This window comes from Telmatherina bonti, assembly GCF_933228915.1.
Source record: "Telmatherina bonti genome assembly, chromosome: 6".
In the NCBI taxonomy this organism is placed as follows: domain Eukaryota; kingdom Metazoa; phylum Chordata; class Actinopteri; order Atheriniformes; family Telmatherinidae; genus Telmatherina; species Telmatherina bonti.
The window spans coordinates 7,836,067-7,850,586 of NC_136624.1; positions in this window are offsets into that span (position 1 = coordinate 7,836,067).

A 14,520-nucleotide genomic window follows, 5' to 3' on the forward strand; every position below is an offset into this window, starting at 1 on the left:
ATGGCAATCACCCAGACCAGGGGGTTCACACTGCAGCCATAGGTCTGTGGTGCAGGACCCCCGCAGCCACCCGGCCGAGGATAACACCCCCCGGACGGAGCAGAGACACCTCCTTGGCTGCCAGGCATAGTTCCAGCAGAATCCCGTGCATTTTGGAGGATTGAAATGAAAATTACTTTATTAATCCCCAAAGGGAAATTCAATATTGTAGTATATAATAATAATTAATTTGAGGAGGTCTTGTTCCGGAGGCTGATGGCTGCTGGCAGGAATGATCTTCTGTATCTTTCAGTCTTACATCAGACCTGAAGAAGCCTCTCACTGAACACACTTTGTTGTTTCATCACTGTGTTGTGGAGAGGGTGTGAAGAATCTTCCATCATCTTCATCAGCTTGTGCAGCATTCTTCTTTGGACAATCAGCTCCAGCGGCTCCAGAGTTACTCCAAGCACAGAAGCAGCTTTCTGGATCAGTTGTTGATTCTCTTCAAGTCTCTGGTTCTGATGCTACTACCCCAGCAGATGCTGCAAAGCTGACTGCACTCTCCACAACAGACTTATAGAAGATATGCAACATCTTGGTGCAGACGTTAAACCATCTCAGCTTCCTTAAGAAGTACAGTCTGCTCTGACCTTTCTTGTAGATGTAGTCAGTGTTGCATTTCCAGTCCAGTTTGTTGTCCAGCTGAACTCCAAGATACTTGTATTCCTCCTCCACCTCCACCTCCTCTCCCATTGTGGCTCATCTGTCTGGACTCTGCAATGTGTGTGTGTGTGTGTGTGTGTGTGTGTGTGTGTGTGTGTGTGTGTGTGTGTGTGTGTGTGTGTCGGGGGGGGGGGGGGGGGGGGGGGATTCAGTGGTGCCGCTTTCCACAATATAGACAAGAAATTACGTTTTTTTGTTTTGGTTTTGTTTTGTTGTTGTTGTTTTTTTGTTTGTTTTTTTAATTACAAATTGTATTTTAATGCTACTGACCTTGTTTATTAATGCATATTATGTTGATCTCTGTTTTTGTTTCTTATAAAACCAATAAGCCCAGATAAATAAGCCCACAATCAAGTGGGCTGATTTCTGTGGTCTAATCCCAAGCAAGAACACCAAACTATGTTAGCCAAAATGTGTTTTTCTTTGATAATAATGTTAGTTGTGAGGAGTCCTCTACGGTTGGTTAGCCTCCAGCAAGCAGGAACTTCTATACATCGATGTTCGGGCTTTTCTGACTCCATCTGACAGCAGGTTGTTGTTCACCTCCAGCCTCTTTGGACCATCACCTTCAGAGAGGACAATGCCTATTGTGGTCTGGCACCATCAATAAGTCTTTCTCCACCAGAAATAGTGACCTGGCCTCATTTCCGAGTCAAATGCAAACAGAAAGAATCAGCATTCCCGACAAACCAAATCATTCCTGTCTTGCTTCATCATGCTGCTGTACAGAAGGAATCTGTGCCCAAACACTCGCACATGTGCGGCCCAAATTTTGTTCTGTACGTAACCTTTAATCAGGTTTTCAGAAGCGCTATTAGCTTGGCAGCATAGTAAGTGTGAAAGACACGCTATGGCAGGGAATGCAGTTCTTTGTTCAGCGGTGATTGCCATGCCTCATCTCCTTTCCTGTGTACCCAAACACTTTCCTTCATCAGATCATGTTCGAACACTTCTGAAAGACACAATAACACATAGATGTGGTTGAATAGACAATCCTTCACACAGAACATGGCAGTGGAATTAATGAGTGGAAAGTTTGCTTGGGAAAAGTCCCAAAACATAACTTCCAAAACTAAACTGCCACTTGTGATTTACAACAATCAATAAAAGTCAGATTATTCTGGAAAACATTCCTTTTGGTTTAGAAAATGTTGGTAAAACTTAAGAACTGTCGCACTTTTTGTTTCCTTCTGCAGGTTTAAAGCCTGGATGTTGAGTCAGGTGGTTGCTAAGCTGATGTTTTCCTCATTTCTGTGGCCGAAGCGGCTTACATTGCAGCTGTTTCTCATCAGTAAACGCACAGTCTCCTTGTAGTTTATAATGGATCACAAACCCACAGGGAGAAGAACTCTTGCTTGTAGAGAATGACTGAGGGTAAATAATGTTCCTCCAGACAATTCACCAGGATATTTATTGCCATATGTAATAAAAAGGAGAAGAAAATTCAAATAAATGTAGTGAAGTGGATTTACCCAGAAAAAGAGCAACAGGTCAGCGCTTGTTTGTAAAGTGGAGGCCACTTCTCAGACACGTTTCGATCTGGACCTTTCCTAACTCCATCATCGCTGCCCAGGCATGCAACAAGGATGAATATTCTATCAGCCCATGTCTCATAAGAGAGCTGCCCTGGCAGGGGATCAGACCAAAATAAAGGCTGTTCTTCCATCAGCTTGGCCTCATGCTGGCTGCCAAGGCCAGCTACTTGCAGTCAAAAGGCTCTGCTGATATCAAAGGCTGGTTGTCTGCTCCATATCCAGCTGTCGCTGGGTTTCCAGCTCATCTGGCCCGAGGCAGCATCTGCTCTTCTCACTGAACTGAGTCCAAAGACTCATCAGAGTCTTATTTGGAGGCTGTGGGAATGATTTTAAACTCTTTGTGGCAGATAGGTTAATCACTCAGAGGAGAATAAAACAGATTTTATCCCTCAGTGTCCTAAAACACCAAACAAAACCTCCAAATAAAAGGTTGACCTGATATCATGACTGAAAAATCATCTAAAAAACATTTTAAAACTTGCCATTTATTCAATCTTAACTTTTAGCTATCTACTACATGTTTTATGTAAAGTGCTCTTTAAATTAAATGCATTATTAATAAAATACAAGTGAAAGACAAACTGATGAAAGTCTTTAGGTTGCAGTATTGTCTTGTTGACTTGGACTAATTCCTGCATGTGGTGCAGTCTTCTTCAGGTCAGAAACAACATGAGGCTTTTCAGACATCGCTGGTATGATGCTGCGGTGACTGAAGGATAACGGGCTTGGACGACACACTCATACCTGCTTCTCCAGGTGTGCAGGGTAGGCTTCCCAGTAAAGACGTCCTGTGTACCTGAGAGTTCAGACACTGATCAGTAAAGACATAAGAGCTTTTTTTTTTACCTCTTTCATTAACTAAAATGATCTCACATGTAAATAAATGTAAAAAGCTCTCGTGTGCATGGCAAGCAAAGGATTGAAGTAAACTCTAAATATTTATATTCTAAATAATATCTTTATTATTGCCTCCAATCTGTCACCCTGCAGCTCAGTCATGGACCAGAACACAGCTTCATCTCCCTCCACATCAGGACATCCTGAGACCTCCACCTTGTTTGTCTCCTGCAATCAGGTTATAAAGCAACTTGAGAAACTGAACCAGAACAAGGCTGCAGGTCCAGATGGTGTCAGTCCCAGAGTTCTCAAGACCTGCTCAAAACAACTATGTCCGATTCTCCAGCACCTTTTCAACACCAGTCTGAGACAAAATAGAGTCCCAGTGCTGTGGAAAACCTCCTGCCTTGTTCCAGTGCCTAAAGAAAACACAACCAGCTGAACCAAGTGACTACAGACCAGTTGCCCTGACATCTCACATCATGAAAGTCCTGGAGAGACTCTTACTGGCTCACCTCAACAAGCAAGTAAACACCTTTCAGGACCCATTACAGTTTGCATATCGTAATGGACTTGGGGTTGAAGATGCCATCATATACCTGCTCCAGAGAGAACACTCTCATCTGGACCATTCAGGCAGCACTCTGAGGGTCATGTTCTTTCATTTCTCAGTGCTTTTAATACCATTCAGCCTGCTTTGTTATGTGAGAAGCTCCATAAATTCCAGGTGGATACCTCCACAACCACCTGGATCTATGACTACCTCACAAACAGACCACAGTTTGTGAGACTGAAAGGTTGTGTGTCTGAGACGGAGGTCAGCAGCACTGGTGCACCACAAGGAACTGTACTCTGGCCATTCCTCTTCACACTGTACACCTCAGACTTCCAGTACAACTCTGAGTCCTGTCATCTGCAGAAATACTCTGATGACTCTGCAGTTGTGGGGTGTATCAGGGATGGACAAGAAGCAGAGTACAGAGAACTGGTCAGTCAGTTTGTTAAATGGTGCGGTGACAATCATCTCATATTAAATACCAGCAAAACAAAAGAGATGATTGTTGACTTCAGGAGGAAGAAGAATAAACAAAGCACTGTTTCCATCCTGGGAGAGGAGGTGGAGGTGGTGGAGGAATACAAGTATCTTGGAGTTCAGCTGGACAACAAACTGGACTGGAAATGCAACACTGACTACATCTACAAGAAAGGTCAGAGCAGACTGTACTTCTTAAGGAAGCTGAGATGGTTTAACGTCTGCACCAAGATGTTGCTTATCTTCTATAAGTCTGTTGTGGAGAGTGCAGTCAGCTTTGCAGCATCTGCTGGGGTAGTAGCATCAGAACCAGAGACTTGAAGAGAATCAACAAACTGATCCAGAAAGCTGCTTCTGTGCTTGGAGTAACTCTGGAGCCGCTGGAGCTGATTGTCCAAAGAAGAATGCTGCACAAGCTGATGAAGATGATGGAGGATTCTTCACACCCTCTCCACAACACAGTGATGAAACAACAAAGTGTGTTCAATGAGAGGCTTCTTCAGGTCCGATGCTAGACTGAAAGATACAGAAGATCATTCCTGCCAGCAGCCATCAGCCTCCGGAACAAAACCTCCTCAAATTAATTATTATTATATACTACAATACTGAATTTCCCTTTGGGGATTAATAAAGTATATTTTCATTTCATTTAATTTCATAAGTGACAAAGAAAATGTCAGTTTTTACTGATTTGTCTGCAGATGAATGAAAGTCCTGATGAAAAGTTACCTTTTTACCTTATAAAACTGCCTTCTTTTTCACAAACAGAAAAAAAATCATGCCTACCTGTTTCAAAATCACATTTCCTTCTTGTTTATTGTTGTAATAATGAATGAAAAAATATGTTCATAGTTTTCATTGTCTTTTGCATATATTTACAAAAGACAAAATATTTATTTACAATTTTTCTTTGGAACGTTTTACTGGTGAAGATCAGGGCTGCTTTCTACCTTGAAATTCAAAGTGAGCAACACGACTCGATCATCCTGCTCCGTCCCCCTTTGCATCTTTTACTTGGTCTGCATACAGATTAGTCTTGTGGACGAACAGAGCGATGATCTCTTCGTTGAAGAAGAGCTCAGACATTTCCCCTTCAGACACATCATTGTCTTCTAAATGCGGCCCTGCAAGTTCACCAAAATGGCTTCAAACAGCATGGACTGTGGCAGACACCAGACGTGACCAAAGAAGTGTAAGCAACGATCCAAGAACTGTGCTCAGACCAGGGTGGATGTTCTGCTGCCAATAACTAGAAGATTTTCATCAGCTGTGAGGAAATCCTGTCAGAAACAAAGGCTCCCCCTGAACAAACAAAAGACTAACACACCACACACACACCAGGATCATCAGACCCATGACAATTACTGATTTTTTTATTGTGATTTTTAGGTTTTAATGGATAAACTTTGTGTCATCATGGCCAAACTCCTACGTTTTCTTCTCTGCCTGTTAAAGCAAGCATCTAGCTGCTAAAGCGGATCCCTCCAGCTGTCCCCAGACGTCCTACAGTCCGTCCTGAAGCGAGAGGGAGAATAAGGCGGGGCTGGATATTGGGTGGGGTTGGACATTTTGGTTGGATTAACCCAACCCTGACTCTAACCCTAACCCCATGCCCATGTGACATCCAACCACGCCCATGTGACATCCAACCAAGCCCATGTGACATCCAACCACGCCCATGTGACATCCAACCACGCCCATGTGACATCCAACCAAGCCCATGTGACATCCAACCACGCCCATGTGACATCCAACCACGCCCATGTGACATCCAACCACGCCCATGTGACATCCAACCAAGCCCATGTGACATCCAACCACGCCCATGTGACATCCAACCAAGCCCATGTGACATCCAACCACGCCCATGTGACATCCAACCACGCCCATTTGACATCCAACCACGCCCACGTGACATCCAACCATGCCCATGTGACATCCGACCAAGCCCATGTGACATCCAACCACGCCCATGTGACATCCAACCATGCCCATGTGACATCCGACCAAGCCCATGTGACATCCAACCACGCCCATGTGACATCCAACCACACCCATGTGACATCCAACCACGCCCATGTGACATCCGACCAAGCCCATTTGACATCCAACCACGCCCACGTGACATCCAACCACGCCCATGTGACATCCAACCACGCCCATGTGACATCCAACCACGCCCATTTGACATCTAAACATGCCCGTTGGCCCACCCCCTGATGGTTGGACGTCGGCATGGTCCCGCTTCAGCTCCTGGATTACACAATGAAACTCCTTAAATTCTCCTCTCTTTTGTATAATATGATGAACATAGTGTTCAGTTTTTGTCTTTTCTTCTGCAGCATCAGCACACTGTTGTCGTGACTTGATGTGGAATCCGCTCTGCGAGTTTGTTTTAGAATTTTCATTGTTTATTCACAATTTCCTATTGTACTTGGTGAGTATAGATACAAATGTCAATAATTCACCTCCAAATTATTCAGTTTTTTGTGTCATTTATTTGCATCATTCCCGATGTGTACAGGCCTTTAGACCTGATGAAAAGCCTTTATTCTGGAGACAAGGAATGAATTCCACTAATTCTCTGCATTTAGGACTAAAACGGTGTTCTTGATAAATACAGGCACAGATCTGCAACATGTTGAGATGTGAAAACAGTAATAAGTCGTCCTTTGTTAGACTTCATTCATCCATGTGGACGTGTCTATAGGACAAAGTGATATCAGTATTGAGACTTCCAGGTAAAGATGGGTATCATCTGCATAGCATGCGAGTAAAAGGACCTCCACATGAGGGCTTTCTTCCCATAAAGCTGCCATTTGAAAAGGTTCTAAATATTTGTATCTGTCTCAGAAAAATCTTTTGTGTTTATTTTGGTATTATTATTTGTAGTTAAGTTTAAAAACAAAAGGAGTTATTGTGTTGCGCCATTGACCTCTTGTAGTAGAAGGAGAGTGAATAAGGGAAGCGGCGAGTGAGCGAACGTGCTTCTGAGAAGAGGAACAAGACAATTTCACGGAATTTCACATAAAGCTTTACAAACTTTTTATTATTCTTATTATTACTGAACTTTTCTTAGATGATTATCCTCCAGCATCATATATTCACTGGACCACACAGGATAAAGACTGTTGGTGGCATCCTTTCTGTTTGCAGGGTAAAAACAAATGGTTGTTATTTATTCCAATCGATAAAATAAAACTTCCTAATTGATAACACACATTAAGATGGCTACTTTTACCAGTTTATGTTTAAATATGCAAAACAGATGTTATTTCATTTAAAATAAAGTGTATGTAGATAAAGAAATGTTTCCACTATTCTGAAAAACAAGCAAACAAACCAAAAGAAAAGTATCTTTATTTGTAATTTCAGTGGTTAACGTGGACGGGGGAGGGGCGGAAAGAAATAGATAAGAATTGCTTTGAGGGTTTTACTAAAAGTGCTTCAGTTTAAATGACTGATCTTCTAGTTTTACAGCACAATAAAGTCAATAAGGATCCATTTTTTTAACTTGTGAACTCAATCATACTTGAACTTGTTGGTATTTACTTTCTTTAAGCTGATATGAACATAAAAAACAGCAAAACACTAAAGAAATTTTGACTTCAAAGTTTAGTTGTGCAGAGCTTCTGCATTACTATTCAGCCCACATAACCAGTACACTCCCTTTTTTCAAAGAATTACACTCTCTGCATCAACCTTTCATTAAATATACATAAATCCAACATGGTTTAATAAAGTGGACTACAGTGAGTCTGCTGTAAAATGCAGACTGATAAATACTCAATCTATATGTAAATATGAGACACATTGGTAAAAGAAAAAACTCAAAATGCAGGGAAAATGTATTAACCACCTTATTTGATCAGAGTCCCAAGAGCTGAACTTCTGATTTTTAATGGGATCTGAGGAGGGGCGAGTTTCAGAGCCAAGCCGGGGAGGGGGTGCTATGGCGGCGTCTACATGGGAGTCGCCTATCTGAGCGGATAACAGAATGGACCTGAAAGATTACTCTGAGAGGAGATGGAAACATTGCATTTGGAGGGCTTAGCAGCTTTTCTGCATTTCCACGTTGTGTTAGAAAGTTGTGCTTAATGTCAGGTTGAAAATAACTTTCCCATTTGAAGCCTGAGGAGCAGCAAACACTTAAACTGAAGCAGTAGCGGCAGAAGATGGTGGTTTTCCAGCCGCGTGATGGCGGTTTGAAGTAGTTCTCCTACATTTTAGAAGAAACTACTCAGATAATCTTCACCGCCCGGCCAAAAAACACAAAGTTATATCCAATATCTCTTTTATTTCTGATTCCAGCATCGTTCTCTGTGTCACTCCCTGCGTTTCCATCCCAGTTTTCACTCAAAATAAAAGCAATATTTCTAACAATTGTAATTTGCTGGTGTTTCCACTGAATGGGGTTTAGAGCAATTCTCGTACAATCTCGCCCACATGATGAGATTTTATCCATGCAGCTAGGTATGGATAAAAGACTGTCCCAGTGATCTTCCATGGGGTTCAGGTCTGGTCTGGTGTGGACACGATGTCTCCTGTTCCCTGAACCACTCTTTCACATCTCAGCCTCATGAGTTTTGGAGGAAGATGGAATAGCGTGCTCATTCAGGATATTCAGGTATTTAGATGACCTCATTCTACACCTGAACCTAGTCCTGAATCTAGACCTGACCAACTGCAGCATTCCAGATCATAAACTGTCCATATAGGCTTGTACAGCAGAAACTAAACACTATGTCGACATCACTATGGAGCAGGGTCCATCTGGACTCATCAGACCACATGACCTTCTTCCAGCTCCCGAGTCCAGTCTTCCTGCTGTCCAGCAAACTGAAAGACTTTTTCTCTGGATCTCCTCACAGATCAGTGGTTTTCTTCTGGCTCCACAGCCGTTCAGTCCCTTCGGTTCCTTCTTACCGTTCATGTGAAAATGTTCTGACCTTCACTATTAAACATACTCCTCAGTTCTACTGTTGTTTTTCTTCCATTGCTTTCATTCATTCAGGATGTTTTTCCACCACATTTCTTCCTGGAAGACGATGGTTTCCCACCATCCTTCCAGTTTTTCACAGTGCCTTGGACAGTTCTGAACTCAGTTTTTCTGCATCTCCTTCCATGTTTTCTCTGCTTGATTTTGATGATCTGATCTTTCTGAAACACACTAACATATTTTTATGTCTTTCCACATGCTGGTTTAAGAAATGAGAAGCTGCTCGTTGCATCAGTTGGGGTTGAATAACTTGCAGGAATCATCCAATAGCAGGCTCCGAGCTTTTACTTTCGTTAAATCCAGGTGGGAGACTTTGTTTTGGCCAGGCTGTGTAGGTAATTAGTGAAAATTAACACTGAGAAAACAACCAGTTCTGAGTTTATAACAAACTGACTATTTTTAAAACTACAATTTCAGTTGTTTAATTTTCCTTCATCAGGGAAAATGAATTTATCTTGTGTCTTTTTATAATCTGTGAGTTGCTATTATCAGTTTCACAACCTCCATGTGAGACACTCCAGTTGGCACGTCTGTGTTTATGTGAAGAAAAAGTGAGCCGGACCCACATGTGCAGCACCCTGACTGGAAAACAGCATTTGTACAGTCTGAATCCGAATCAGACACTTTTCTCTTCCCTCAGTCAGCCAGGAATTATTGCAGGTTATTGATAAGTCTAAAGACGGTTTGCGTCACCTAAAACTACTGAACCAGTTCAGGTAACTGCATCAGTTTGCTAAAAAGCTTGATGAATTGTTGTTTTAATTTTGTCTTTTGACTGATGATTCAGTATGTAAAGGTTTGCTATATAAGTGTGTTAAACAAAATACTGTAAATTAGACTATAAATAAGTACATAATATAATCTAAATAAGCCTTGGGTTTCCTACTGCTCCTTCTCAAACAAAGTACATTGTTACAGAGATATGATTTTTTGTTCTTGTACTGTATATGTGTTTGAGATAAATAAATAAATAAATATTATGAGAATTAGCTTTGTTAGCGCTGCCATGAATGTGTCCAGTCCAACAAAGGAAACTTGTGCAGCAAATCATTAAAAGTTGCTGGAATATTTACAATATTTAAGTATCTGCAGCCTCTAAAAGAGGCTAAAAGAGTCTTGGTCAGAGTTCACAAGCAGCTGTAATTTTCGTGAAGGTAACAGTTCTTTTACCAACCAACATTTCTTTAAGAAGCATTTCTCATTCTTATTTTAAAAAGTACTAAAAAACCATTTAATTAGACATATTTGAACAAGTCTGCTTCAACACAGTTAAACTGGAAATCTGTTAAATCCACTCTCTGGTGTTTCTGCAAACATATACATCAGTTACTGGCAAGTAAAAACCAGCTGAGAGGAGGAATGAATTAGTCAACAGAGCCCATTAAACTGGCTTATTACAGGGTGTGTGCATGTAAGCATCTGTCTTTTACTGGGTGTAGACCACTGAGGAATGGTGATATGTGCCATGCAGCTCTTTATGAATCATGTGACATTCCACACATAGTGATTAGTGCCAAATTATGCTCTGCACAGGGAAGTCAATGAAGTGCTTGCAGATGCCTGTCAGTCCCAGCACTCCCAGCCTCTAATCCCCAACACTCCAGTTTAACCACTTTGGAACACATTATTTCTGTAGCATAAAGAAAACTTGAACAAATTAGCCCACAACTATCGGCTCCGAGGAGAATGGTGTCTAAGTTGCAATAAAAAAAGTAAATATATTTCTACACACATGCATTTACAGGAACATTTACATGACAGAAGTAAATAAATACATTTTTAATTGTTTGTTTTATTGATTTTATATATTTTCTTTATTTCTATACATCTGATTTTTGTTTTTAAGGTCTGAATTAAAGCCAACAAAAGATGAAAAGGAGATATTTTAGCAGTTAAACAGTAAAAAAAAATTGTCAAATTGATTTAATTTCAAACCAGTGATTCTAAACTTTTGACTCCTATTTGTGTTGTTCTGGACTAGACTGGTTGAGTTTTTGTAAGAAAGGGTTTCGCTTGAAGAGCTTTGATACGACTATTTTAGTTTTATTCAACAGTCAGCGACTCACAGAGGGCAACTCTACAACCCTTTTAAGCCATCGGAGGATAAACCGTCTTTTCCCAAAAACTGTGACATTAAAAAATAACAGGATAATATTTTCCACTTTTTTTGTCTAGATGTTTCAACCACTATTGATGGTCACTTTGAATTTGGAATAATTTGCATTTTCACGTCACTGGACGAGGCATAGACGGTCACATGGTGAACTCATTTCATTTCGCAGTATGTTTGGATGGAGGAGGAGATGGAAATCTTTATGCAAATAATTAAAGAGAAAATGTAACCATGGAATTTCCTCCACAGCGAGTGGAAAACCCTGAAACAACGTTACACGGCCACCCGGTAGAAGCCGTTAATAAAACTAAAAATGACTTATTTTACTATTTTTCTGAAATAAGACCCAGACGTTAGAAGATGCAAGCTTATTTTGAGTTATGATCAAGAGATTGATAAATGTGGTTTTAATGGGACTGTTGGTCCTCCAATGACCCAAGAGGGTTGTAAATCATTATTTTTGGCCATAAAATGCAGAAAAATGTGTTTTATTACTAAAGTTTAGTTTATCTAATACCAGTCCTCACATAAAATCACCAAACACCCCAAAACTGACAAACATTTTCGTGACGTTAAAAAGGGACTTTGTGTTTGAAAATTGTTATTTAAAGGGTTAGAAAAGAAAATTTAGTTACATATTTAGTAAAGATGTTCGATATTGAATATTTTTACCAATATCAGATATAATGATTGGGGCAGTCTCTTAAAGCTGGTGTCGGTAATGTTGGAGAGCTAGCAAGGTGTGAAAGTAGCGCCCTGTCTTGGCCCCTCCCCCTGTATTGGCTCCTCCCCCTCTCGTTTTGCTCCTTGCGTGATCCAAGGCCTTTTTCTTACCTCTGCCAAGGAGGTTATGTTTTTACTGTCGTTTATCTGGTTGTGTTCAGAATAACTCGAATTGTTATGGACGGATTTTAATAATATTTTCAGAACTTGTTGGAAATGTGAAGAGAGAGAACAGGTTTAATTTTGGTGGTGATCCGGATCACCGTTTGGATCCAGGAACTTTTCAAAAGCCTTGGCGAAGGTTTGTGCTCTCCGAATGCTTTTCTAGTTCGCAGCTTTTTCCACCAACAATTTTCTTTCTCGGATGTTTAGTAGGAGGAGATAAATAAACCGAGCCGGGTCGGGAAATCCTTCCTGCATTTTCTCAGCCATGTTTGCCTTCCGAGTTTCTTCTTCACTACTTTGTATTTTCATCCTAACACAATGTTTATACACAGGGTGTGGCTATCAGGTATGTTCTGCTGGAGGGGGAGGAGGGGAGCCGGGAGAAGAAGCTTACGAAATATAAGAAATGAACAACTGAACAACGGGTTCTGCCGGAGGTTTTCTTCCTGTTAAAAGGGAGTTTTTTTCCTTCCCACTGTCGCCTCGTGCAGCTCAGGATGGGAGATTGGATCAAAGTCATGATTCGATGCAATCAGTTGGTTTCTGTTATAGGCTATGTATGAATTGGCTTGAAATAATGTGTATGTAAAGTGCCCTGTGGCACTTTACAAAGTGGCGCAATACAATACAATACAAATAAAGCTGAATTGAACAACTTCAATTCGGTCCGAACGTCTGGATTGGTCAGAGTTTTCACAGATTTACAGTAAACTGAGGGGTCTAACTATATTTGTTATTATTAATGATTATAAAAATGTACAGACTACTATCAGGAAAAGGAACCACTTCACCCAGAGTAAAAATAAAATGTCTCTAAGCAACATTACCTACCCCAGCTTTAATTTGTACTTATGAGCTATACTCCAGCTGATGATTGATGACGATGTCATTGAGTGTGTGCCAAAAGAAGTCAAACATTCACAGTTTATTGCAGGTTGTGTCAAAGAAAAATACCTGGGGAACTTCACAATGTCTTATATGTATAACACTTTTACTTTACTCATGTTGAGTAAAAGTTGTGTCATTAAAAAAAGTTATTTTACTGTGATTTTACTTTTTACAGCTGATTTGGACTCGTAATATCACACATTACAGTGCAGAGAGAGGCTTTTTGTAAAACCAAGTCCAGCTTTGCTGCACTCAGAGGAGTCTATGATGGACCGAGCAGACAGTTATCAGGTTCTGCGATGGATGAGGATGTATCATGGAAATTTTAGAAGGCATGACACCTTTCTCCTAGCATGACCATAGATGTACACGTTACAACAAGCACAAAAAGAGGGTAGGGGTACTGGACTGACCCACATAAGGTCCTGGTAATGCAGTACTTAGGAAGTGTTTGCAGGAACAATTAGAGTAAGTGAGTGAAGCATCAGACTTCCACCAAGCAGCTCATTTCCAGCCGATGTTCTGGTCCATTCATCTGATATGGATCCACTATCAGATTCCAGATCCACGAGTAATGAATCCACAGTGTCTCGGCTACATTGTGGTGTTTGTTGCATATTTGTTCTCTTGCAGTGATGAGAAGTTGTTCCTGTTCTGGATGGTAGTATCCAGGATGTTGTTCCTGTTCTGGATGGTAGTATCCAGAATGTTGTTCCTGTTCTAGATGGTAGTATCCAGAATGTTGTTCCTGTTCTAGATGGTAGTATCCAGGATGTTGTTCCTGTTCTGGATGGTAGTATCCAGAATGTTGTTCCTGTTCTGGATGGTGGTATCCAGAATGTTGTTCCTGTTCTGGATGGTGGTATCCAGAATGTTGTTCCTGTTCTGGATGGTAGTATCCAGAATGTTGTTCCTGTTCTGGATGGTAGTATCCAGAATGTTGTTCCTGTTCTGGATGGTAGTATCCAGAATGTTGTTCCTGTTCTAGATGGTAGTATCCAGGATGCTGTTCCTGTTCTGGATGGTAGTATCCAGGATGTTGTTCCTGTTCTGGATGGTAGTATCCAGAATGTTGTTCCTGTTCTAGATGGTAGTATCCAGGATGCTGTTCCTGTTCTGGTTGGTAGTATCCAGGATGTTGTTCCTGTTCTAGATGGTAGTATCCAGAATGTTGTTCCTGTTCTGGATGGTAGTATCCAGGATGTTGTTCCTGTTCCAGATGGTAATATCCAGGATGCTGTTCCTGTTCTGGATGGTAGTAACCAGGATGTTGTTCCTGTTCTAGATGGTAGTATCCAGGATGCTGTTCCTGTTCTAGATGGTAGTATCCAGAATGTTGTTCCTGTTCTGGATGGTAGTATCCAGAATGTTGTTCCTGTTCTGGATGGTAGTATCCAGGATGTTGTTCCTGTTCTGGATGGTAGTATCCAGAATGTTGTTCCTGTTCTAGATGGTAGTATCCAGAATGTTGTTCCTGTTCTAGATGGTAGTATCCAGAATGTTGTTCCTGTTCTGGATGGTA